Source organism: Podarcis liolepis (genome assembly GCF_965112155.1).
Source record: "Podarcis liolepis genome assembly, chromosome: 6".
In the NCBI taxonomy this organism is placed as follows: domain Eukaryota; kingdom Metazoa; phylum Chordata; class Lepidosauria; order Squamata; family Lacertidae; genus Podarcis; species Podarcis liolepis.
This window is the reverse complement of record NC_139559.1, coordinates 75,214,550-75,239,747: the sequence shown is the minus strand read 5'-3', so window position 1 is coordinate 75,239,747 and position 25,198 is coordinate 75,214,550. Positions and strand designations below refer to the sequence as shown.

Below are 25,198 nucleotides of genomic sequence, written 5' to 3'. Positions count from 1 at the left end.
CGGGATCTTGACACGCAAATGCAAGTGCTTCCCCTTTCCTGTATGTGCATTTCATTGCTCTGAAGTTTCTCCAAGTCTCATTAACTAGTAAAGAGCTGTATCTCTCTTTACGACCTTCAAGTGCCATTTTAAACCATGGTAGAAATTGTTAATTTTTATTTAGGATTCCCTTCTCCTTTTCTTTCTTTGCACTTATCTTACACCTGAAAATCAATTATCTCCCCAATGCTTTCCCATTCAGGTTTGCTGTTTCATTTCCCCTAAAATAACCCATTTCAATGGCTGATCTTGCAGAGGAATATCGAGTGCAAACGGTTCAATTAAAACAAAAATCACTTTAGGGAAATGTCTACCCATCATACCACACATGAACCTCTGGGAGGCAGCATTCATGTTGTCTTCATTTTGGGGAATAATATTTCCCACGGTGCCAACTTGTCCTCTACTCTGGCTATATTTTTGGTTTGTCTTTGACCCTTTTGACCGAGCAATATGTCAGAGACCAAATTATTTCATATGTCAACTGTCTCCGGCCTTCCTTCACCCATGATACCCCTAAATAATTCAGTTTATATATTTCAGGTTGCTCCAACTAGCTTCTAGTCCAAAAATATTTGCCTAGACATGTTATCCTTGGGAAACAAAGGCCAGTGTTACCCATTATGTCAGTCATGTGGAGGCTGGTTGATAACATTTCCATGTGGCAGCTTCCGTTACACCGCATAACTATTGCCGGAATCCTTATACCCTACCTTGATCACTGAGATCATTGGCAGGAGCATCGTTGGTCCTACCCCAAGTTGGTGAGGCTCATTTGACAATAACAAGAAACCGAGCCTTCAGTGCCATCAGCCCAGTCCTGTGGAATACTCTGCCAATAGAGATTCAGCAGGTGCCTTCTGTGCCAACTTTTAAACACCTGCTGAAAACTTTGGTCTTCTGCCAAGCCTATACCGTCAATTAAGAATACATCCTTCCACAATGGTTAATTGATTTCTTCTTTATGCTTTTTATTGTACGGTTTTATTCTTATTTGGGGTTTTTCTTTTGTTGTAAACAGCACACACACACACACACACACACACACACACACGACACAGTGTTATACAAATATTCAATAAAACATACATACATATATTATGTAAGGTTAAAGGTAAAGGACCCCTGGATGGTTAAGTCCAGTCAAAGGTGACTATGGGGTTACTGCGCTCATCTCGTTTTTCAGGCTGAGGGAGCCGGCATTTGTCCGCAGACAGCTTTTCCAGGTCATGTGGCCAGCATGACTAAACCGCTTCTGGTGCAACAGGGCACTGTGACAAGTGCCACAGTGCATGGAAACACAGTTCACCTTCCCACCGCAGTGGTACCTATTTATCTATTTGAACTTTCAAACTGCTAGGCTGACAGAACCTTGGACAGAGCAATGGGAGCTCACTCCGTCACATGGACTCCAGCCTTCTGATCGGCAAGTCCAAGAGGCTCAGTGGTTTAGACCACAGTGCCACCCGTGTCCATTAAATATCATGTAGAACAGGTGTGGGCAACCTTTAATCCTCCAGATGTTGTTGAACTACAATTCCCATCAACCCTGGCCATTGGCCACCCTGACTGGGGCTGATGGGAGTTGCAGCTGTAGCAACATCTGAAAGGTCAAAGGTTCCCCAAACCCAATGCAGACTCACCACATAGATCACACAGGTTCGTGACCTAAGGGAGAACTAGGCCATTACATAACACAGACATCTTGGGATTTCATTTCCAAGCAGGCATCTTCAACTCTGACTGAGAACCCTCTGGGATTAATAGCATTTCAGGCCAATATTCATGGGGAAAGGTGACAGCTGTAGGGAGCTCACAACCACTAATGCGACAAGCTTAATGCAGTTTTCTTGCAACTTAATTCTGCAGCAAATGAAATAGGAATGATTCATAAATTAATGTGGTTCGGCCACAGAACTTGACAAATTACTGTGAAAGAATGGCTTTCTCTCTCTGCACATACCTGGTTGGGGATTGTGGGAGATTTAAAAATGTGGGAGACTTGGTAGGGAAACCCTAACTGCCTATTAAAAGAACTCTAAAGGAGAAAAAAAAAGAGTGTAAAAATGCATGTTTACTCAGAAGTAAGTTCCACTTTGTTCAGTGGCACTTCGTTCAATGTTTCAATGTGTTTAGGACCTGAAGCCACCATTTCAAGTTTTCATTACTTTAAAAACTATATGAATTCCGTACCAAAAATAAAAATCAGGCTTGGCATTTTAATAATTGTTTTCATTTAATTTGTTTTCCTAGCGGGATTTAAATCACCATTCCTAGATGCATCATAAGCAAAAACATCCATTAGAACCCCTTCTTTAAGACTAATCCTTAGATTTAAACCTCATTTCCCCAGCTTGTAAATTCTGAGCTGTCCACGTCCTGTGAGTTCTCTTTGTAAGACCTTAGGTAAAGGTAAAGGTACCCCTGCCCGTATGGGCCAGTCTTGACAGACTCTAGAGTTGTGCGCCCATCTCACTCAAGAGGCCGGGGGCCAGCGCTGTCCGGAGACACTTCCGGGTCACATGGCCAGCGTGACATCGCTGCTCTGGCGAGCCAGAGCCGCACACGGAAACGCCGTTTACCTTCCCGCTAGTAAGCGGTCCCTATTTATCTACTTGCACCCGGGAGTGCTTTCGAACTGCTAGGTTGGCAGGCGCTGGGACTGAACAACAGGAGCGCACCCCGCCGCAGGGATTCGAACTGCCAACCTTTCGATCGGCAAGCCCTAGGCGCTGAGGCTTTTACCCACAGCGCCACCCGCGTCCCTTGTAAGACCTTAGAGCTGAGCTACTCAGCTCATCTGCTATAGCAAGTGACTCTTGATTATTTTAAGTCACCTTGCAATGAGATCTACTTTGATCTGGCAGCTGACAGTCAAAGCATGTATCATGATGTAAGAGCTGAGCTTTATCTGTGCAAAATGTGTTGCTTTAGCTGTTCAAGTGGTTACACGTCGTGAAGCCCTAATTAAGTTGCAAAAGTCCTGGGAGGGACACGAAAGTGCTGTGTTTTAACCTACCAAACTTGGTCTTAATTATGCATTGTGAAAGTTAACTGGGCCAGATTAAAGGGGAAATGGGGAGAGCAGAGTGCCAAACTAGACAAAGTGAGAAAAACTCTGAAAACTGACTGTCGCCAACTCCAACATAGGGAAGTGACAGGACTGTAGTTGCAATGTAGTTCCAAGTCAGTTCAGTTTTCAACAGGCAGCTGGATATTATCCAATATATTGCGGAATCTTAACAGCACACCGTTCCAATTTCCACTGCCTGTGGGCCCATCCAGCCTGAAGACAAGCACCTGTTTAAATTCCCCATCACTGTCATGTGAGCTTCTGTGACAAACTGTTTCCATGGAAACCAAATTATCTTGACAAATGTTCAACAGACTGCTGCCTAATCCATCTACACAGCGTTGTAAATTAGTCATCTGTCTACTCTAGATCTCCTGTTCCTGATTACAACAGGCCTCCAGCTGGCCGGTAGCAGAAGTCAATGTATCGGATTGCTTTCCGAGCTGAGGCATTGGCCATAAAGGACCTCGGGCAGATGCAGTTAGAGGAAGTTAGAGGAAGTGTGGCAGAATTGTGAAAATAATAATAATTGCGAATCAGACTATGCAAATCAGTCCACTTCTTGTTTTCGTAGGGATCTTGAACCAGGCTGAAAATGTCAGTCCTCTCCAATGAATCCCCCCTCCCCCAAATACTGAGGGATAAACCAGAATGTCAGCTCCATTTCAAGGATTATGATGTTTTCTTGGCTAAGGAGACATGCTAACAGAAAAAGAGAAGACTACATGGCTGAAGATGAGTCACTGGATGAACAAATGTTATATGGGTTGACAAGGGGTGATTTAGGAGGAGCAGCCATAGCTTAGTGTGAAGCTCACCATTTTATAAGGTCCCATGTGTAATCCCTACCATCTCAATTTACAGATCTCAAGTAGCAGGCCTATGACCTTGGAGAGTCTTTGTCAGTCAGAGTGGACAGTCCTAAGCTTGATAGGCCATCAGTTTGATTCAATATAAGGCATCTGTCTCCCCCTTTTGTTATTTTAGCATGGTTTTACAGGCTGCAGAACAGATAAGCAATAATCAGTGGATGGCATGACCAACCAACACTGCTATGAAATGCTGCAAGTTCAAGTTCCTTTTTTAAAAAAATGTATCAGCCAAAGCTGATGAAATGCGTTCCTCAGCTAGGAGTTCAGCAAAGAGTCTTTTGCCAGTCACGCCAGGTATGGTCCTCCAATTTTCCCTTTGGATGCACATGGCAATCCCCTGTAAGATGTATGGTAATCCCAGAGTTTGGGCTATGTCAAACCCTGTTAAGGTAGCCTATCTTTCCTACCTGGAGACTAGTGTTAAGAAAGTTGCCGTCTGTTCTTTTAGCCCAACACTGTTGCCAAGGTTGCTTTCTCTCGCCGTTATCTATGATGGAGGCTCATAATGGTGTAAAATATTTCCTCAGAATTGCTGTTATCCATAATTCTTACGAGCGTCTGATAGTTAAAAGCCACCCTTACGGTTACATTAAGGAAGTGAAACCCACACTTATTAGTCTCTCATTTCATCCTGTTTCACGTCGCCTCACCTTTTTGGCCTCGGCAGCTCTTTTGCCCATAATGAACTCCATTTAGCTTCCCTGCAGTAGGACCTTGTCTTTGTTAATCACTGACCTGGCAGCATGAAACTGCATTGAAGAGCAGGCTAGGATTTCTTTTGTTGCTTTTCTGGATTCTCCACTTCCTCCAGCAGTCGTAGGTTCCAAGGAAAGGGAGAAAAATAGCCTGAAGAATAAAAGATAACTAAAATAAAATACTTTAAAGTTGCACAAGTTAGAGTCCTTGATTTCCCCTTCGTCTGTCCACAATAGTCAGATATGTGGGAATCTTAAGGGGAGGAGACAAAATGTTCAGGCAGTCTAGCAGTGGGGAACCTCTGACCAATTAGGTCTGGCATTGGTCCCGATTTGACTCCAGTCGTGCAAACCAGTATCACACTTGACGCTGCAGGTGATGTCAGGTGTGAGGAAGGTGGAGGCACAGTCGCTAAGGAACAATTGCGAAGGCCAGCACTGATTGGTGATGATAGCAATCCTGCCAGTATTGGCTGTGCTTTGGAGTTCCCTGCCAGGAATTTTGAACCACAGCCAATGCCTGCCTCAAGCAAACTTGCTGGAAGCACAACTAACCCTGTACATCATTGGCTTGAATTGAAGACAAGAGAATACAGGAATTTCTTCTACAGGTACATCATTGCTGCCACCGGCTTGCTCGCCCACCTCTTCCTCTGTCCCACAGAGAGCAAGCAACTTACAGGGGGAACGCAGCGTAATGGAAAGGGCAGGGAGAGATGAAGATAGTCACTCAATGAGGATACCATGGTTAATGTTATCAAATGCTCCTAAGAAGTTCAGAAGAACTAACATAATACATAAGTGATCCACCAGGGTGACCAAGGCTGTTTCTGGTCCACAACGTGGCTTAAAGCTGGATTGGAATACAGTGGTACCTTGGTTTGCAACCGTTTTGGATTACAACCATGTCAGACCCGGAAGTGCGTGTCCTTTTTTTGGATTACAACCCTCCCCCCTTTTATTACAACCCATTTTTTTGGAGGCCCCATTGGTGAAAGTGTGCCTTGGGTTATAACCAGTTTTGGTTTACAACTGGACCTCCGGAACGGATTATGGTTGTAAACCAAGGTACCACTGTAGATCCAAACTGAGGCACCGCTCAGTAGATCCACTGAGGAAATATGCAGATCATCGTCACAAGAGTGCATACCAGGAATCCATCCTGAGAACCTATTGAGAACCAGAGGATAAATTCCTTAAAGAGAGCAACATGTTTAGCCACAACTCTCAGATCCTGGAGAACGAACATGAACATAGAGGAATGGTTGGCCACAAATTCTCAGCTCATGAGTAGATAACAGAATGCATAGTTGTGAAATTGGCATGCACAAAAATCTATATGCTGGGGAGCACACTATTTCCTTTATTTAGAGAAGGGATTTTCATTCAAGTGTTCTGTCATACTTACACAGCTGCCAGAGCTGCTCCCCCGCCCATCTCTTGACCTTTGGATTCTGTGCTGTTGCAAAGATGGCAGGATGTCAATGCCCCCCAAATTGAACCTGTGATGTGTTTTTCTTTGATTTATGGGTTTGTAGTCAAACTTTATAAATAAAGTATCAAGCTGAGCAATCAATCAAAAGATAAGCAGATTCCTATCTTTTAGAAGGATTCTGGCCCAGTAAGTGAGGTCTCATCCATCTTTTGCAAGCTTCACTTTAGCTTCTGACCAAGAGGGAACTCCTCCCAATTGTGGGTTTCTTGGCATTAAATACTACTCCAAGTACAAGCTCTTAAAATGTATCTTTCACTTGTTGCTTTTGCTGTTCCAATCCAATTTCAAGAACACTTACATTTTCTCTTTGCACTTTATTATCCAAACCTTCCTTCAATGCTGTAAATTCGAAGGAAACGGTGCCATTTTTAAATCCTCCTAGGTATTAGTGTAAATCTGTTTTGCTATTCCAAATAAACAAACACACACACACACACACACACACACACACACACACACACACAATCGAGTACACTCAAACTGAATCCCCATTTGTTCTATTAGCATCCTCTGAATTTTTCTTCCAAACAAGACCAAGATTATCATGTAATGTTTTGCTTTTCTTTAGCACAGATGGTATGAATATGCAGATTGGTGATTTTCTAATCAATACTGTTGCACTTGGGAGTATATGTAAGTATTGTAATAATGCATTAGTCAGGAGTGATGTTGTAACACACTGAGATCACACACATAAATCTAAGACACCACGTCTAGACACTCCAGGGAAGACAGCCTGCCATGGGTTAGAGCAGGCTTTAAGGGAGTGAAGACTTTCAAATATGATGGGGAAATAATGCAATTTGCAGACTTTAATAAAACCATTGGGGAATTAATTTCAGCAGGGCAATATTCTTTCTCAAGACATCCATGATCTTATGTTAGCTTTGCAGCTAATCAGAACAAGAGGCATTTTACCTGTTATCTCTGGCATAAGCACAGTGTGGTATCTGTGAATTGCACTAGATCTTTAATGTGCTGAATATGAAAATAATCCCTTTATAGATAGCGGTTTAGCACTATAAAACTGCATTATGCAAACAGCACACAGACAGCATAAACCTTGGAGATTCAGAATCTGAAGAGCTTACAAATTAATCTCATAAATGCCGGCTGGAGCATGCTCTAGCAGGAGGCGTCCAGCCATGAAACTTGACCAATTGAACCTGCAAAGTTTTAATTAGTAGCATTTTTATGATACGGTATAAAAGGACAATGCATGATTTGTGCCTGTTTTTATTTCTGCACACGCATGTGTACGATACACATTCCGCACACTTGAGTTCCTCCGCGAAGGTCTAGCTTTAATTCCCTCTCCTTCCTCTCTTTGTGACTTGAGTTGCCTTTGGCAATTTTGCTGTTGGTACAGCTTTTGGCATCTGATTTTTAATCAGGCAACCTCTGTTTAAATTACTGCCAACCGATCATGAGACACAAGCAAGTAATCTGCTGCACCATGCCAGCAGTCGTGTGATAAAAATGTCAATTTAAACTTGGCTAAGGATGACAAGGCACAATATTTTCCCGAGCACAGAATGAACTGAATGCACAACAGGATCCTGTCTATTAGGTTTACCAGAGCTATATAAGCAGTCAAGCCCACCCTCTAGATCTGTACTGAAGAACACTTGAAGACGCTAATCAGAGGAGACAGGTGCAACTTTCTGGAGTTACTTGTCACTCAGTGATGGCATTCAAAAGCCAGCCTGGGATGCTTCAGAAAGGTGGTGTGTGGATACCACCCATTATATAGATTAGTCACTAGGTGGCACAGGAATTAGTTGTAGCCGAGGGAAACCAGAAGTTTGTTGTATCTGTTCTGCTCTCTGTTTAAGAGAATCAATGAAGTTCTTTACCTGCTTCCCAACTAGTGTGTCTTCTAAACCTTCCATAACAGGTGGCACTCTAAGGAAAGATAGGAGAATCTCTTCACATAGTACATAATTAAACTATGGAACCTTACAATGCAACTGAATATCAGAAAGTTCAAAATATGACTTAACTGTGTGCAGGGGGAGTCAAGCCACATCCACTGAACCTATATCTAATCACCTGTGAATTGCTGGGTAACACTGAAATTCTTTCTTTCTTTCTTTCTTTCTTTCTTTCTTTCTTTCTTTCTTTCTTTCTTTCTTTCTTTTTGTTTGTTTTGCCATTCTTATCTTTATTTTACCCCAAACCATGAGGTGATGCATTTGCCAGAACTTCCCTCTTCCCTCTGCTTTAAGACACGGAAAACTGTCACCTCGGGTGCATATGGTCATCAATTCAAGTCTCTGTTTTTAGAGAGTTGACATGACATACCTGCCAACTCCACTCTTTTCAATTAAATCATAGACCTGATCTATGGAGAGTGAAGATACTGGCTGGCTCATCTGCACATAGAGAGAAAGAGGGTGGAGTGAGGTCAGAAACATTTCAAAACAATCAACACCTGTATTGTTGCGGATAATAATAATAATGATATAATTATTATTATTATTATTATTATTATTATTATTATTATTATTATTATTATTATAAGTCCAGCGATCACTGGAAGGACAGATTGTGAAGCTGAGGCTCCAATACTTTGGCCACCTCATGAGAAGAGAAGAGTCCCTGGAAAAGACCCTGATGTTGGGAAAGATGGAGGGCACAAGGAGAAGGGGACGGCAGAGGAAGAGATGGTTGGATAGTGTTTTCGAAGCTACCAGCATGAGTTTGACCAAACTGCGGGAGGCAGTGGAAGACAGAAGTGCCTGGCGTGCTCTGGTTCATGGGGTCACAAAGAGTCGGACACGTCTAAACAACAACAACAAAAATAATATTAATAATAATTTATTAGTCCCCCACCCATCTGACTGTGTTACAATTTGCGTGTTGAGTTCCACAGTGCCACCCCCCAAAATAATTCACACTTCACGCTTAATTTTTGTTTAGGTTTTTGGCATAATTTAGGCCACAACTTTATTTAATACAAAATGTGAGTGGTTGCTTAGGCATTGGTGACTATCTGTCCTTGCCCCCAAGGACAGCGCTGGCCCTTCCGGTCATCACCGGAATCCAGCGTGGGAAACAAGTATTGGGTGAGAAATGAAGCTGGGACACAGTCCAACACCTCTCACCCTCATGTTCCGTTGGGGCTTGCACGGCCCAGGTCCGGCTCCTCGGACAAGGACGAATGAATGGCAAGCCCCTGGATTCCTTTAACGGAATTCCCTTTCCACATCATTTGGAGGGGTAGGCACTTACCCCTCCAAGCACCACTTTAACCAATGCCTAACCGCCAACCTTACAAGTTGTGACGATTTGCTACGTAGTAGGCAAAACCCAAATGGCACCAGCCAATCAGCCAGATGGTAAATTCCTACTAGGCCCCCGCACCAAGGCGGACGACCCCATGACAGGCAATAGCAAGGTCAAGCGAGCCAAAACAAAAAACCACCCTTTAAAAGGGAGGGGGGGCGGGTGATCCGTTGCAAAACAGCCAAGAGCCTGTCTCATCGTCTGTCCCCTGTATTTAAAACCTCTGACCCCTCCTCTTACATTGGCAACAAACAAATTCCCCCAGCAACCCAGTTAACCTCTTAAATGCTGGGTCCCCTCAAATCTGCCTAGTCATCCCAGGGTGGCCTGTTCCTCCAACCGCAACACGTGCTCTCTGTTATGGAGAACACGCTTTGCGTGTTGAGTTCCACAGTGCCACCCCCCAAAATAATTCACACTTCACGCTTAATTTTTGTTTAGGTTTTTGGCATAATTTAGGCCACAACTTTATTTAATACAAAATGTGAGTGGTTGCTTAGGCATTGGTGACTATCTGTCCTTGCCCCCAAGGACAGCGCTGGCCCTTCCGGTCATCACCGGAATCCAGCGTGGGAAACAAGTATTGGGTGAGAAATGAAGCTGGGACACAGTCCAACACCTCTCACCCTCATGTTCCGTTGGGGCTTGCACGGCCCAGGTCCGGCTCCTCGGACAAGGACGAATGAATGGCAAGCCCCTGGATTCCTTTAACGGAATTCCCTTTCCACATCATTTGGAGGGGTAGGCACTTACCCCTCCAAGCACCACTTTAACCAATGCCTAACCGCCATGGAGCCCTCAGCTCACCGCCAAACCACTCACAGCCCCAGCCAAGACCTCAGCTTGGCCACCACCGCGCCTAACCAAGCCTCATTCCCTGAGGCCGAAAGGTGCACGCCATCAGCTCGAAAAAGGGACGGTTCCTGAGAAGAAATCTCAGGATGAAAAATCACGTCTCCGCCCAGCTCCATGATCTTTTTGTATACAGCGGTATTGATGCGTTTTCTGACCCTTTCAGTGGCGGCTGGGCAGCGACTGCCCCTCCAAACGCACCGTTGCAATAGCCTTGACCAAAATATTTTTGTTGACGGCACCATTGCCTGCAAAGTCTCCAGGTCGGTCAATATTGCAGCACGCAAGTAGAAACAGTCCCTGGCTACCAGGTCGTTCTCACCCAGCTGCAACACAATAGCTGATGGCGGCCCCTCTTGCAGCAATTGCCTCCGGATCAGCGGCAGGAGCTCTGACCAGCGCATCCCACGTCTAGACAGCCAAGATAAATGAATGTGCGAAGGAAAGCCGAGACCTGGACCTGCTCCGGACCGCTGTGCTGCAACACCAGCCCAATGGACGATGCTGTGCCCCACCATCCAGATGCGGACAGCCGCTAAACCTGAGATAATAAGCAAAACAATGTAAGAACAATATTACCGAACATAACCTCGAAATGCACCCGATTTCCAGCGGCCCAGATCCTTTATTCTAGCGGCTGACAAGCCCCAGTGGGCTGCCGTTGTGGCAGCCCCAATCCTAAATGAATGGGGGGCAAAATCACCAGCTGTGCCGCCACAAGCCAGGATTGCCTTCCGCATCACTTTCGCAAACTGGTGCCTCGTTAGGGGCGACCCATCCTCATGCAATAGCAGAGGCCCATCCCCATGGGTGCGCACCGCCATATACCTGCGAACATCTTTTACAGGGCAAGGGCCCGCTCCACCCGTAGCAGGGAGACGAATGAGGGCACCCTTACCCCTCTGATCCGTCTTTGAATGTCTAATTGAGATTCTAAGTTCAACAGGGGATAATTGCACGTCCTGAAACAAAAGGCCCCGCCAGCTACCATCCCTGTGGCTTTCCACAACAATTTCACCTACTCGTAGTGCGCCAAAAAAGGCCATGGAAAATGCCGCCGAGAATAAGCGGGCCTCGTACCCTGACCAACACACCACCCGCAGCTTTTTGCGCATATTACTCAACATTTCAAATGATATGGGGCGGCGATTTGCTGGCCGAGAAGGACAAAGTCTACTCCAACCTTCAAGGGCCTTGCGAACAATGAACTTCGCGCAAGGATCTGTGTCAAAAAATACTTTACAGAAAAATGCTACAGCAGCTGCATGCATCCTAATCGTCCTGGCTGCCCGCCCCAACTGAAATAGGTGTGACAAGTATTTTAAAACTTGAGAGGACGTGGGTGGGACCCCCTTTATCTCGCATGCAGACTGTCGCATAAATTCCAAAAAATCCTCCCACACTTTCGTATATGATCTTAGGGTAGATGGGGAGACCGACGCCGCTACTCCCTGTAAAACTAATTGCTGCCAAGGTTCCAGAGATGATCCGGGAAATATTCCGGACGTATCCGCGCCTCTGGAACCAGGAGTCTGAACCGCTCCATCTGAAAACGGGACAGAGCATCAGCAATTTCGTTAGACACCCCAGGAACAAAACGAGCCGAAAAAACTATATTAAAACGCAAACAGTGCAAAACAAAACCCCGTAAAAGGGCTGACACTCGGGGGGAGCGTGACGACAGCTTGGCCAGCACTGACACCACTGCCTGATTGTCAGTCCAGAAGCAGACACGCCGGTTCCTGAACTCCTCGACCCACAAATGCACTGCCACTGCAATGGGAAAAAACTCGAGAAAAGTTAGGTCCCGCGTAATCTCTCCTCCCCGCCACTCAGTCGGCCAAGGTTTTGCGCACCAACGGCCCCCCCAATACAGCCCGAAGCCGAGCGAACCCGCAGCGTCTGATTGTACCTGGAAGTCATTATGCAAGTTCAACGTGTCTTGCCATAATGACACCCCGTTGAATTCCTCGAGGAATTCCAACCAGATGGAAAGATCGGCCCTAACCTCACTGGAGAGGCGCACCCGATTATGCGGGGCCTTCAATCCTGAGGTAAGACGCGCTAGGCGAGAGCAGAAGGGGCGGCCAGGAGCCACCACTCTGCAGGCGAAATTCAGATGACCCAGCAGCGACTGAAGCTGCTTAAGGGACACCTTCTTCAGAGGAAGCAATTCCTCTATAACCTTCCTCAAAGCCACCAGCTTGTCACTTGGCAAGCTAGAAGTTTGAGCGACCGTGTCCAAGAGGATACCCAAATAAATAAGACGGGTCGAAGGACCCTCAGTCTTGTCCGCAGCCAGGGGAACCCCGAGTTCCCGAGTAAGGTCGGCGAAGGCTCTCAGCAGCACCGAGCACTCGCCGGTATCGTGAGCAGAGGCCAATAAAAAATCATCCAGATAATGGGTGACTCCGCCCAATCCTGTTTTAAATTTGAGGGCCCATTCCAAAAAAGTACTAAATGATTCAAACGCAGCACATGCTATTGAACAGCCCATAGGCATGGCCTTATCAAAATAATAACCGCCCTCAAACTGAAAACCCAACAACCAAAAATCCTCTGGATGAATTGGCAAAAGGCGAAAAGCCGATTCAATGTCGCATTTTGCCAATAAAGCCGCACGGCCGAATCCCCGAATCATCTTGATCGCCCGATCAAGGGAGGCATACTTTACGGAGCAAAGCTCCGGAGGAATAACATCATTGACTGATGAACCCCTGGGATGGGACAAATTATGAATTAAACGAAATTCACCCGGGGCCTTTTTTGGCACGATACCCAATGGGGATACATGCAAATTAGGAAATGGAGGGACACCAAAGGGACCAGCCATGCGTTGCATAGCCACCTCCTTTGCAATCTTTTTGCGGGCAACCTGAGGTAGCTCGCGAACTGATTTTTGGTTGGAAGGATTCCGTGCGACGGGAGGCATAGCCACCGGAATCCGAAAACCAACAGAAAAACCAGCGCTCAAGTAACTTGCAGCTTCTCTATTTGGGTAAGACTGCAGCCAATTTTGCAGGACCTGAAGCCGCACAGGAGTATGAGCCAAGGAGGTCAATACGTTATTTTCCTGTTCCTGCAGCTGCGGCTGCGGGCGCTGGGGCTGACTTGGGGGGATGCTGGGCACCCCCCCTTCCCCCACGAAAGGGCCGCCGACTTCCAAAACATGAGGAAGCGGCATGGGAACCATTGCACTTGTCACACAAATGAGCGTACTTGCATCCTTGACGCTGACAGGAACCCTTATTAAAGTCCCAGCACAGCAGGCGACGTCCGGGTCTGAAAGCCGAAACCTTCTGCTTCGGCTGTTCCGGCACCTTGTCGATTAGTGGGGCCACGTGGGTGGTCCACACATCGAGATCCTTACGATCCCAGCGGGCTGATGGAATTTTGGCTGCACGACGCCTGAAGTTCTCATCATATTTAATCGCCGCTTTTTCACCAGCTTTGGTGAAAGCAGAGCGAACTATGGACAGATAGACTATCAAATGAAGAGACCTCCGAGGGTAAGCCGCCACAACTACACCTGCGAAGACTTGGAAACAATCGAGCCAGTGTTCGAAGGTCCTGTCTATAGCGGAAGCACCAGAACGTTTTCTGGAAGAGCTCCCTTTTTCCTGCTCCTCCGAAGGTGGGGACAGTCTAAACATGTCCACATAACGGCCATTCAATATCCTGGACCGCAGTTTTGACGGCAGATGCGAGCCTGGAATGATGTCTCTGGCCGAGTTGGTAGAGACCTTAACGTCTGGCACCAACACGCCATCCCTACACTCTTGCACGGCCCCATACTTTGCCCGGTGCGTGTTGGCCCTCCGTTCCCAAGCCCACCTCGGGAGGCCCGAAGCCGCTTCGCCGAATCCCCAATAAAGTTCCATTGAATTACCCGCCTCATCATCAGAACATGAAGATGACGTACCAGAATAAGAGGAAGATGTGTCATCCCTCCTTCGTTTGGCATGCTTGCGGGAAGACTTCCTGCGGCGACGCCGTCCCCCCGAAGACCTCCTGGCAGGAACTGGCAAACTGTCTTCGATGGAAGACTCAGAATCCGGGTTCGGCTGCGTTACACCTGAAGCTGGTGAAGGAGAAACCGCAGGTGAAAGGCCAGAACCCGCAGCCACCTCAACCGAAGGTTGGGAGCGTACGCTTCGACGGGTGGGAGCAGGCGAAGGGTTTTGCCTTCCTGCGGCCCTCCCCAAGGAGCGACGAGGCCCTCGAGACCGGCCCCGAGTCGCAGGTAAGTCGCGGGGCCAGGCCAACTGAGAATCAGCCATTGGAACCCCAGTTGATGGAACATCTTCCCCATCTTCACTAGATGACGGCGACACTGGTGATGACGCCACTACCGGACGAGTACGGCTTCCAGACGTGGAAGGCTGGGCGGAGCAGTGTTGCAGGAAACCATCCAATTCAGCTGCGAATCGAGACAAGGCCACTGGATTACCGGCCATGCTGTTCACCAGGGATTGCACCCTTCCCACCGGTTGACTTGGGGTGGGAGAGCGAAGCGCCTGTGATGGACCCCTAATAGGCCGTTTCTCGCCAGAGGATGGGCCAGGACGATTGGTAGCTTTTTTCGGTGCCATCACTGCTAAGGGAAATCAAATTGAGAGTTAATAGGTGCCGCCGCCCAGCGACACTGTTGGACCCAACAAGTGAATACACAAAATCCGAATACCACTTGTCAACTGAAAAGGAAGAATAAATCAATTGGAGCGATCACAAGGGATGTCCTTTATGGTCTTGCAATAGTCAATCATTTAAAATATTATTTATAAAACGTTAAATGCAATATCCCGGCCAACCAGCAGGTGGCGCTAAAAGAAGCAAGCCTATCTATTAAGCAGGGGGAAGCTGCAATGCCGGCTGGGCCACTGGGGGAGCTCGTGAGCAACGAGCCGCAATTACTCCCCACAGCCACTAGAGGGCCAGCAAGCAACTAGAGTGAGAGCAGCCCAGACGTTTTGCGCGATCACAAAATGGAGGGCCCGGTGAGTCAGCGCGAATAGTCCTGGCCGGAACAGGCCGCGCCAAGGCCTGTAGGCCCTACGTGGGCCACCCGCGCCCTACCACGACTCCCGCGGCGCCTCCGCTTCGCCGCAGGCCCTGCAGGCGGGCAACCAAACGCCAGCCGCGCCGCACTAACGCGCCCGATTTAATCTCCCCAGCCGATCAACAAGCGTCGGGAGCGCAGCGGCAGACGATACGGAGCCGGGAGCCGGAGGCCGCAATCCCCACCGACCGAATTACACCGGTAAGAACGTCCCCAGGGGTGGGGGAGGGGGGCGGGAGTGAAGGTTAGCCCAGCCGCGCTCAGCAGCTCAGCCACGGAGAAGGCAGGCGAGACGCAGGCACTGTTTTTTCTTTTTGGAGCCTGCAAACGTCCGCCGCTCCTCAGGGCTCCGTGCAGTGGCGGCGAGCCCTTCCCCACCCAAGAGAATACCGGCTCCCACTCTGGTCTAGGGACCCAAGGTGCAGGGAAGGCAAAGCCTCCCCCCGGCTGGGGGGGGATCCCCACCCACAGCCCTTTTAAATACTTGGGGTCTTAAGAATAAACGGTGGGTAGGAGGAGAAAGGAGAGGAATGAATGGAGAAATCAGGGGAGTATAGCAGAGGGAGAAGAGGAGTAAAGAAAATTCAGGGATGAATAGGAAGAGTTTAAGAATTAATTAAATAAAGGCCCAATACAACCGTCTGGATCACAAGCTGCTCCTGATCCGTTGCAAAACAGCCAAGAGCCTGTCTCATCGTCTGTCCCCTGTATTTAAAACCTCTGACCCCTCCTCTTACATTGGCAACAAACAAATTCCCCCAGCAACCCAGTTAACCTCTTAAATGCTGGGTCCCCTCAAATCTGCCTAGTCATCCCAGGGTGGCCTGTTCCTCCAACCGCAACACGTGCTCTCTGTTATGGAGAACACGCTATATGGAATATGTGGCTATGTGGCATCAGTTTGAGTAACATGTTTTATATATTGTTATAATCTTTGGGGGTCATTTCTGACCCCAAAGGTGCAGGGATGTTAAATTCTGATAGGTCTCTGGTTTTCCACTTGTCAGATCGAGAAGTAACATTTTAAAATTTGGCAAGATGCCACTAAGAAGCCTTTATATGAATTCTCCAGAATTTTGTTCTTGTGTGTTGCTTGTAAATGTTATTCACCATTTGGCAGGTGAATAACATGTGGATCAGAAACGTTTTACTTAGGCAAGGATATTTAATCACTGAAGAGGGTGAGCTTGTGAGTTCTTAATGAAACCTTTTAAAAAAACAAGAAGTCGTGAAATTCACAGAGTCAGAAGTCTGGCCCCCACTGGCTGCATATGTGAAAGAAACATAACTCTTATTTTGTACAGAAGCAGGTGGGGAAGGTGAGAGTGAAAGCGCTCGTAAGAATTTGTGGCAGGTGTCTAAACATGGAGGTAAGTAATAAGCAGATATTGGCTCCTGTTGAGATCAATATGGAGGTTTGGTGACCCGAAGAGGTTAAAATTGACTCAAAAGTAGAGCAGTAAATCTTGCTATTGATCCAAAAAGCAGAAATCAATATATATATTATTATAAACATTTTTCTTTTTGTTGGAGATGATAAAGGTAGGGTGGGTTTTAAGACTTTATGCTGACATGGCTTGGACAGCTGAGTTGTTTATGCTATTTAACTAAGGAAGGAAGACAGGATTTTTCTGGACTTCCTTCCCTAGGCGCTTCTACCTATGAAGTTGTTCTGAACAGATTTCAAATCCTATGCCCTTGTTTCCATTCCTATATAGTTTGGATGTGGAAACATGCTTAGGCTAGGCAACTGGAGGCGTATCTAGGGTCCTTTGCACCCTTGGCAAAGAGCTGTATCGGCGTACCCCCTCTGAAAAAAAGTCATGTTACCACAATAACTACATGAGATATTATTACATTTTGCGCAACCCGAGTACAGAGGTACCTCAGCTTAAGTACTTACCATATTTTTTGCTCTATAAGATGCGCCAGACCACAAGACGCACCTAGTTTTTGGAGGAGGAAAACAAGAAAAAAAAATATTCTGAATCTCAGAAGCCAGAACAGCAAGAGGGATTGCTGCGCAGTGAAAGCAGCAGTCCCTCTTGCTGTTCTGGCTTCTGTGATAGCTGCACAGCCTGCATTCGCTCCATAAGATGCACACACATTTCCCATTACCTTTTAGGAGGGAAAAAGTGAGTCTTATAGAGCAAAAAATACGGTAATTCATTCCGGAGGTCCGTACTTAACCTGAAACTGTTCTTAATCTGAAGCACCACTTTAGCTAATGGGGCCTCCTGCTGCTGCTGCCGCCGCGCTGCTGGAGCACGATTTCTGTTCTTATCCTGAAGCAAAGTTCTTAACCCAAGGTAATATTTCTGGGTTAGCAGAGTCTGTAACCTGAAGCGTATGTAACCCGAAGCGTATGTAACCCAAGGTACCACTGTACTTGAAATGTCCGGCGTGATGCAAAGGCAAAGAGGAAAGGCGAAAAGAAATTGCCTGCCTTTATGCCATGGTGCGAGAAGGACGGGAAGCTTCTCCGGTGTTTGATCTTGCCGTGATAGCATCGTTGCATCAGTACATTTTGCTCTGCGCATTGAATCAATGCCTGGATGCGCTTGTGCGCATTGGTAACCAAAACAAGGACGTGAACTGCATCTGTCTTCACATTTAATGTACACCTCTTCCTCAACAAGAGCTGGGCTCCCAGATTAGGCTGGATTGGGGAAGAACAAAACACCCCAAAAGGCAGGGTTGTTCTGTCTCCTGTTACAACTGCAGAGGAAGCAATTCTTTCTATAATGGCAGAATTTTCTGGCAAATCATAATAGAAAAGCCAAATTAGGGCCAGCTTGTCCTTCATGCTGTAAATGGGCAGCGAAAGAGAGAGAAATGTTCACAGTACATAATATACTTCATAGTTTCCAGACCTCTGAGCCATGTAGAGCTGCCCATCCCTTCCATACCCTCCAACAAACCACTGATCAAAAACTTGTTTTTGAGTCCCGGACTCTTGCAGGAGCCGGGTGATTTGCACAAGAGCATGAGACCAAGAAACAAGCATCTTTTGGTCTGGCACAAACCAGCTGGCTCACACCAGAACAGGGCATTCTGGGATCTAATCAGAAGCCAGGATGGCTTCTGTAACTCCAGGACATCATGCTGAAATCGGGACAGTTGAGGGGTCTACCCTTCCCTATAGAGGGTGCCCAGAGGTGGGAGGCCAGCGTGGTGTGTGATCTAGAAAGGAAGTCCTACAAGAGCTGGGAATTTTTAGCTTGGAGAATACAAGATTAAGGGAAAGCATGCCAGCTGTTTTCAAACATCTGAAGGGCTACTATGCAGAAGACAAAGCAGACTTGTTCTCTTTTGTTCCATGGAGAGGGATTACAGCTGATGGGTAGATACTACAGATGGGGTGGAAGATCTTGGAGAAACATCAGGAGAAACTACCTAATACTAAGAATGTGTGACAGGGGCATTGACTGCTTTGGAGCCACATCCACACCATACATTAAAGCACATTTTTAAAAATTTAACAGTCATGGCTTCCCTGCAAAGAATCTTGGGAGCAGTAGTTTATCCCTCACAAAGCTATGATTCCCAGCACCCTGTTCTCAGGATTCTTGGGTGTGGGGATTTAAATGTGCTTTAAATGTATGGGTGTATGTGGTTGTGACTGAGATGGTGGGATCTCCTTCACTGAAGGTGTTTTAGCAGAGACTAGACAACCGTAGGTCACAGATGCTGAAGTTCCAACGTCCCACATGCAGTTGGGCTAGACACTCTCCAAACCACCTCGCCAGCTAATTCTAAATTCTTTGGTATACTTCCTTACTCTCCTTGTTTTGCCACTCTCCAAATGGCATGCTGCATATCGATTTCCTGGCTGTCTTATGGTCTACTTATACAGCAAATGCAGAATATTTTCTTTTCTTTTTTCTTTTTAAAGCACGCACACAGGCAAATGGTACTTCAACCTTCTCCAAAAAATATATTTTTTAATTAAGAGACTATCATCATGACATTTTAGAACCGTAAAAGCTGCATTTAGGGGGCAACATGAGGTTTGCCTTTAGATATGTATCTCTACAGGAAATCTTCTTAACTCATTTTCTCCTTCACTCTCCATGTGTTTCTCCACTGGAGTTAAAAACACACTGTACAACCCATTTCCTCTGTAACTGCGTTTTCCTTTGCTTCTGTGGTTTTAGTTCTTGGCTAGTGAATTGACAAGATGTTCACTCAGTTTTCATATACGTGCTGCACTTCATTACAACTTTAAACTTCTAGAGAACAAAGTACCTAGGAATGCTGTCCTCCCTCCCTTATTCTTTGAAACTTTCACTTTGTATATATCCAATATAACCAAAGTGATATCGTCCAGCAAATGTTTAAATGAGCAGAACCTACCATCTAAACGATTTGAGGTGATGCCTTGACCCTGTATACCTGAAGAAGCGCCTCAACCTCTGATGTTGAAGCCCAGACACTGAGGGTCCAGCTCTGAGGGCCTTCTGGTCATTTCCTCACTATGAGATGTGAAGCTACAGGGAACCAGGCAGAGGGCCTTTTCTGTAGTGGTGCCTGCCCTGTGGAATGCCCTCCCATCAGATGTCAAGGAGATGAATAACACTGTAACCTTTAGAAGACATCTGAAAATAATAATAATAATAATAATAATAATAATAATAATAATAATAATTTATTTGTACCCCGCCCATCTGGCTGGCCTTCCCCAGCCACGCTGAGCGGCTTCCAACAAAGATTAAAAATACAGCTCTTTAATGTTTGAATATTTTGTTATGTTTTTAGATGTGTTGGAAGCTGCCTAGAGTGGCTGGGGCAACCCTGTCAGGTGGGTGGCATATAAATAATTAAATTATTATTATTATTATTATTATTATTATTATTATTATTATTCATAGAAAACACTGGAAATAACTAATAACTTCATGGTCTTCCTGTACAGTGAACTGCACTGCTGTACTGTATAGACATTTGCTTCTTCCTTTTTCACTGCAGTTATGTGGCATAGCATTTTATTTTTTAATTCCCTCATACCAAACCCCTGGCTTAGAAACAGCCCACCCATTGGATAACTGAGCCATTTGTCATGTATGTTAATCAACTATAACAAAAGTATCAACATGTTACTGTAAGTATTTGGGCAGAGGCATTCCAAGTAGAAATCACCAACCTATATATTATTTGTCTGTTTCAGGGATGGGGAATCTGTGGCGCTCTGGAAATTGTCAGACTCCAGTCCCCATGACAGATGGTCAGGGACAATGGGACTTGTACTGCAACAACCTCTGAAGGCCACAGGTTCTCCATCCTAGGCCTAGCAAATGAAACTATGCTGAATAGCCAGTATTGGGTCTGAAAAGCCAGTAATTTCAAGCTTCTGCCATTAATGTTTAAATAATACATTGACAAGCCTATTTATCCACAAGTCTTCCATTCTGAGAGTGACCTAAAAATAAATGTGACAAGTCTAGTGTGCAGCCCTACTTAGACAGATGCTGAAGTGACTGACATGTCCGTGAGTTATTTATTTAAAACCCACAAAACTACATGGCCTTCCATTTTTATCTAACTTCTGCTCGTCAGCATTGGTTTTTCCCCTCCTTTGATGGCACAATTCCTTAGCAACAGACTGAAATATGGATAGCTAATGAGAGAATTGTTTCCTTGCTGAGCTCCATTCATGTATTCCCCTCACATCTAATTCTCTCTTTTCTCAAACCTAGTTTGAACACTCTGATGAGAAGCAGAGGAGGCAGGAAAGGAAGGCAGCACTCCCCAAATTTCTAAACCTGAACTTAGCACTTCATAAACCTGAGGTACCAGACGGGCTGCCCTCCAGACATGGTTGAAATACGACTCCCATCAGTCCTAGCTATCATGGCCAAAGGCCAGGGATGATGGGAACTGCAGTCCACCAATATCTGTAGGACATCTTACTACCCATAAATTCTGGGCCATCTTGTCTCCAGCTGTACCGGAATAGTACTTCTAAGTGTAGCTCAATTTGCAAACATTTTGAATAATTCTTTTTATGTAACTGACAGAGAATCAAAATCCCATCTTCTCTTCTCTTCCTCCTTCTTCCCTTCTTTGTCTTTTTCTCTCTTTTCTTTTTCTTGCTGTATATAAAAAAAACTTTAATAAAGATAAGTATGCAAAAAAATAAAATAAATGTAGCTCAACTTAACAAAACAACAACCAAAAACCCTTACACATTAATACAGGGGTGGGAGACATCTTACAGTCTGCAGATGAGATTCTGGGTTGCCCTATCCCCTAGCGGGCCATTCTGATAGGTGGGCAAGGCTGCCCAACTGTCAATCACCTGATGTCAGCATGATGTCAGGTGACCCACTCTTTCCTCTGAATTCAAACCACACTGCAAAGGGCAATCCAAGTGGATTGGTGCTGACCTCAGGTCCTGCTTTCAGCTGAGGAAGCTGTGCGATAGAGTTCTCCACTGGGATCAGCCTATCAGGTGGTTGGTGCTGACTTTAAGCTCTGATTTTCACAGAGTTCAGCCGCACTGCAGAGTTCCCAATAGCACAGTAGATTCCAGTGGGATCCCAGTAATTTAACAGCTGTAATTTCCTGGCATTTTGGAGCTCAAGTAAACATGGAAAGCCCTTAATGTGATGTGTTAAACCAGAAGGTTGTTTGTTAATTGTATCTGATTACTTTTTGAGAAGCCTGCAACCCTCTCATCAGGCAGACTTGAAACTACAAAGGGAGAAATAGCTCATCAATAAGAAATCACACACCATTTAGAAGAGGAAGAAGTCACATCTCGCTAATCCTATATCTATTGAGTGCATAACTGTCAACCGTCCCTTATTTGGCGGGAAACTCCCTTATCCCAGCACCATTTCCCGCTGCTGTCCCAGATTGATGATGTCTCTTAAATTTTCCGGGTTTCAAAGGAAGCAGCTCCTCTCCCTCCCTCCCTGCCATCCAGGGAGGAGGGAGGCTCCAACTGTGTTGCTTGGCTACATTGCTCACCCAATAAGGAGTGTAAGAACGACTGGGGGGGGTGGAGCTTGCATGCCATGTGCCGATCAAATCAGCCGCATTGCCTGGGGACTCGCCTTTGCTCAGCGCTTCCCAGCAGAGAGGTGACGGTGGTTTTCCTTGCTGCATCCCCTTTGCCGGGTTGCTGTGCTGTGGGAACCACCGCTTGAGGCTTCGTTTGGCTGCTGGTTGACTAAAATCCCTTATTTTGGCTGCTGATCCCTTATTTTCGAGACTGCTGGTCCCTTCTTTTCGAATCTGTAAGTTGACAGCTATGATTGAGTGTCAAATTTATTGGGTGAAGTAAGTTTAGAAACAAGGGTTGCCAACTATTTTCCTAACTAGGCTGCTGTGTTCACTGGGGGTCATGCTGGTTGCCATGTCCTACAAACACCCTGGATAATTTATGTACATTGTGCAGTTGTTAAAGGCTCAGGAACAGGCCCACCTTGGGGTTTTCAGGTCAATTGGCAAGTCTAGTATTTAAAGGCTTCAACAGGAAATTCATCATTCTCCCTTTTCCCCCTAAAGGCTCTCCTATGCCTTCAGAAACTTACCATCAGAAATCAAGCCACTGTGTGCCTCAGAGATATTTTCCACTTCCCGCTATGTCTCTCAAATCATTTCTACTCATCTCCTGTGATTTCTTCTCCTTGCCACCTTTCACACCTAACGTCTGATCTCTTGACTTAACTGAACTGTACAAGGTTGACACCAAGTCTCCAAGCATCTTGCCCAGCAATAACAAACTTTTGTTGTTTCAGAGGCTAAGATTGGCCAGAAGTCATTGCCTAGCAACAGCAACATAAACCAATGTTAGTCAATGGACTTGCTTATTCTGCTGTGGCTAGGCAATGGTTTCTGCCCAATCTTTTCATAAAAATGACAAATATGTCATATAATTCATGGGTAAAGAGCATATGCTAGACTTTCCCCGTAATCTAAAACAACCTGTTTCCCAAAACACGTAACACAAAAAAATATTTATTGAAAAGCTACTCCAGCATCCATAGAAGAAAAACATACAATGTCAACATGCCATCAAACATTTACCTCATTCAAAACAAGCCATTTAATTTCCTTTCTATCCCAAATTAAGTAAATCTTACTGCCATTCTCAATCTGTAAGTCCTAGAAGATACTACCCCCTGGTTTCTCATCATAAAGGCAGAATGTGATTTTAAAATGGCTGTGGTGTGTGTGTGTGTATCTGTGTATCTATCTATCATCTATCGATCTATCTATCATCTATCTATCTATCTATCTATCTATCTATCTATCTATCATCTATCTATCTATCTATCTATCTATCTGATACACACACACACACACACACACACGCACACCACTTCTCCCCCATTCCTTTTAAGTCCCCCATACCAGCTCAGAGATGGCACCTGAGTGCCTGGTTTAAAGCAATTTCAGCTGAGTCTTTGAGAGATGTACGATTCCTCTGTCCAGACATTTGCAATTAAGGCAAAGTTGCCGCTGCAAACTGTTGACTCATTATATGATGAACCTGGGCAAATAAGAAAGGTGTAGAGGGTGCATACATTTAATAATCAGGAGATATTGACTTTTGCTGAAGGTCAGGATCACAATTTATTAACCCAATAGGTAAATATTGACTGAAACTTTAGACAGCTCTTGCCCACCCCACTTATTCCCCCCCTTCTTTTAGCCTAGAGGACTCAGGACTTGCTAAATAATTCTGTCTGCTACTTAGTAAGTTGTAGGATTCATTGTTTTACTTGCAGAGAGTTCATATTGCTCTCTTGGGGAGCGGAGAAATTTGCAATGTATTTTAAGAGGATACTTAAAATCATGCTAATTATTTTCGATCAGTTCTGCTCTTCTCAAGCAGATTCCTTTTGCTGAACTGGGTTTTCATATATCCTTTTCTAGTGGCCATTGTCCACGTTTCTTTCTAATTTTCCCTGTTCTCTTTTGGATGCTTGGTGGATCCCATTCATTTCTACCCCCTTTGGAAGGATTTACTCTAATGCCCATAGAGAGAGGTTGTTTACGCTTTTAAAATACTTGGTTAGTTCCCCCATCTCTTTTGCAATCAAATTCTTTGCAAATCTCGTTCCTTGTACATAGTATACAAATAAAAGTTACAGCACATTTCCACAGCAGTGCTAAATCACTCCTCCTGACCTGATAAAAAATACATCTTTTCACCCAGTAGACCTGACATGGCCTGTAAGTGTGCAATATGACAAAACTCTAAATAATATGCAACCAGTGTAGATTGTGAAAATTGCAGAGTTTTGTTTTATTTTTATTTTCTCTACAGGTACAAGGCTGTCTGCAGGCTGGGTACCAGAAGTGGGCCTCAGCATCTTCCAAGCATAAGTTCTTGGACCAATAACAGCTCCCTACATATGGCGTACATGTGTGGACGTGGAATCTGGTTAAGGAGTGAATCCTTCACTCCTTAAAATCCATCACCGTTGAAAGGGAGGAAAGGAAAGGAGAGGGAACCAGACAGAGTGACCGTCGGAGTCTGAGGGAAAGAAGAGTAAGAACTGAAAGGAGGGAGGCAAAAGGAATGGATGGAGTGAGGTGAAGGAAAAGCCTATGTCCAGCTTCTCTTTGAAGACCTCCATCAAGACGGAGCCCACCATCTTTCCTCTTGGTAATTGGGCTCTGTTGTTCAACTGCTCTTACTGCCAAGAAGTCTATGTACACACTATGCCTTTAATTAATATTCAAAGCACATTTCGCCCCTCAAAGAATTCTGGGCACTGTAGTATGTTAACGCTTGCTGGAAATTGTAACTGTGAGGAGTGAATTTCAGGGGGCCATAATTCTTTGAGGGACAGAATGCACTTTGAATGT

General features: G+C 45.5%; 1 long non-coding RNA gene across 1 annotated transcript in view; it reads right to left on the bottom strand.

Moving 5' to 3' along the window:
- LOC310710382 overlaps positions 1-23,861 on the bottom strand; it is a 32,090-nt gene extending 8,229 nt beyond the window's left edge. Inside the window, exons 1-2 of the long non-coding RNA XR_014528011.1 lie at positions 23,735-23,861; positions 4,720-4,830 (exon numbers count right to left, since the gene is read on the bottom strand). This is a non-coding gene — a long non-coding RNA (uncharacterized lncRNA). The remainder of the gene's footprint in view (positions 1-4,719; positions 4,831-23,734) is intronic.
- Positions 23,862-25,198: the final 1,337 nt, after the last annotated feature.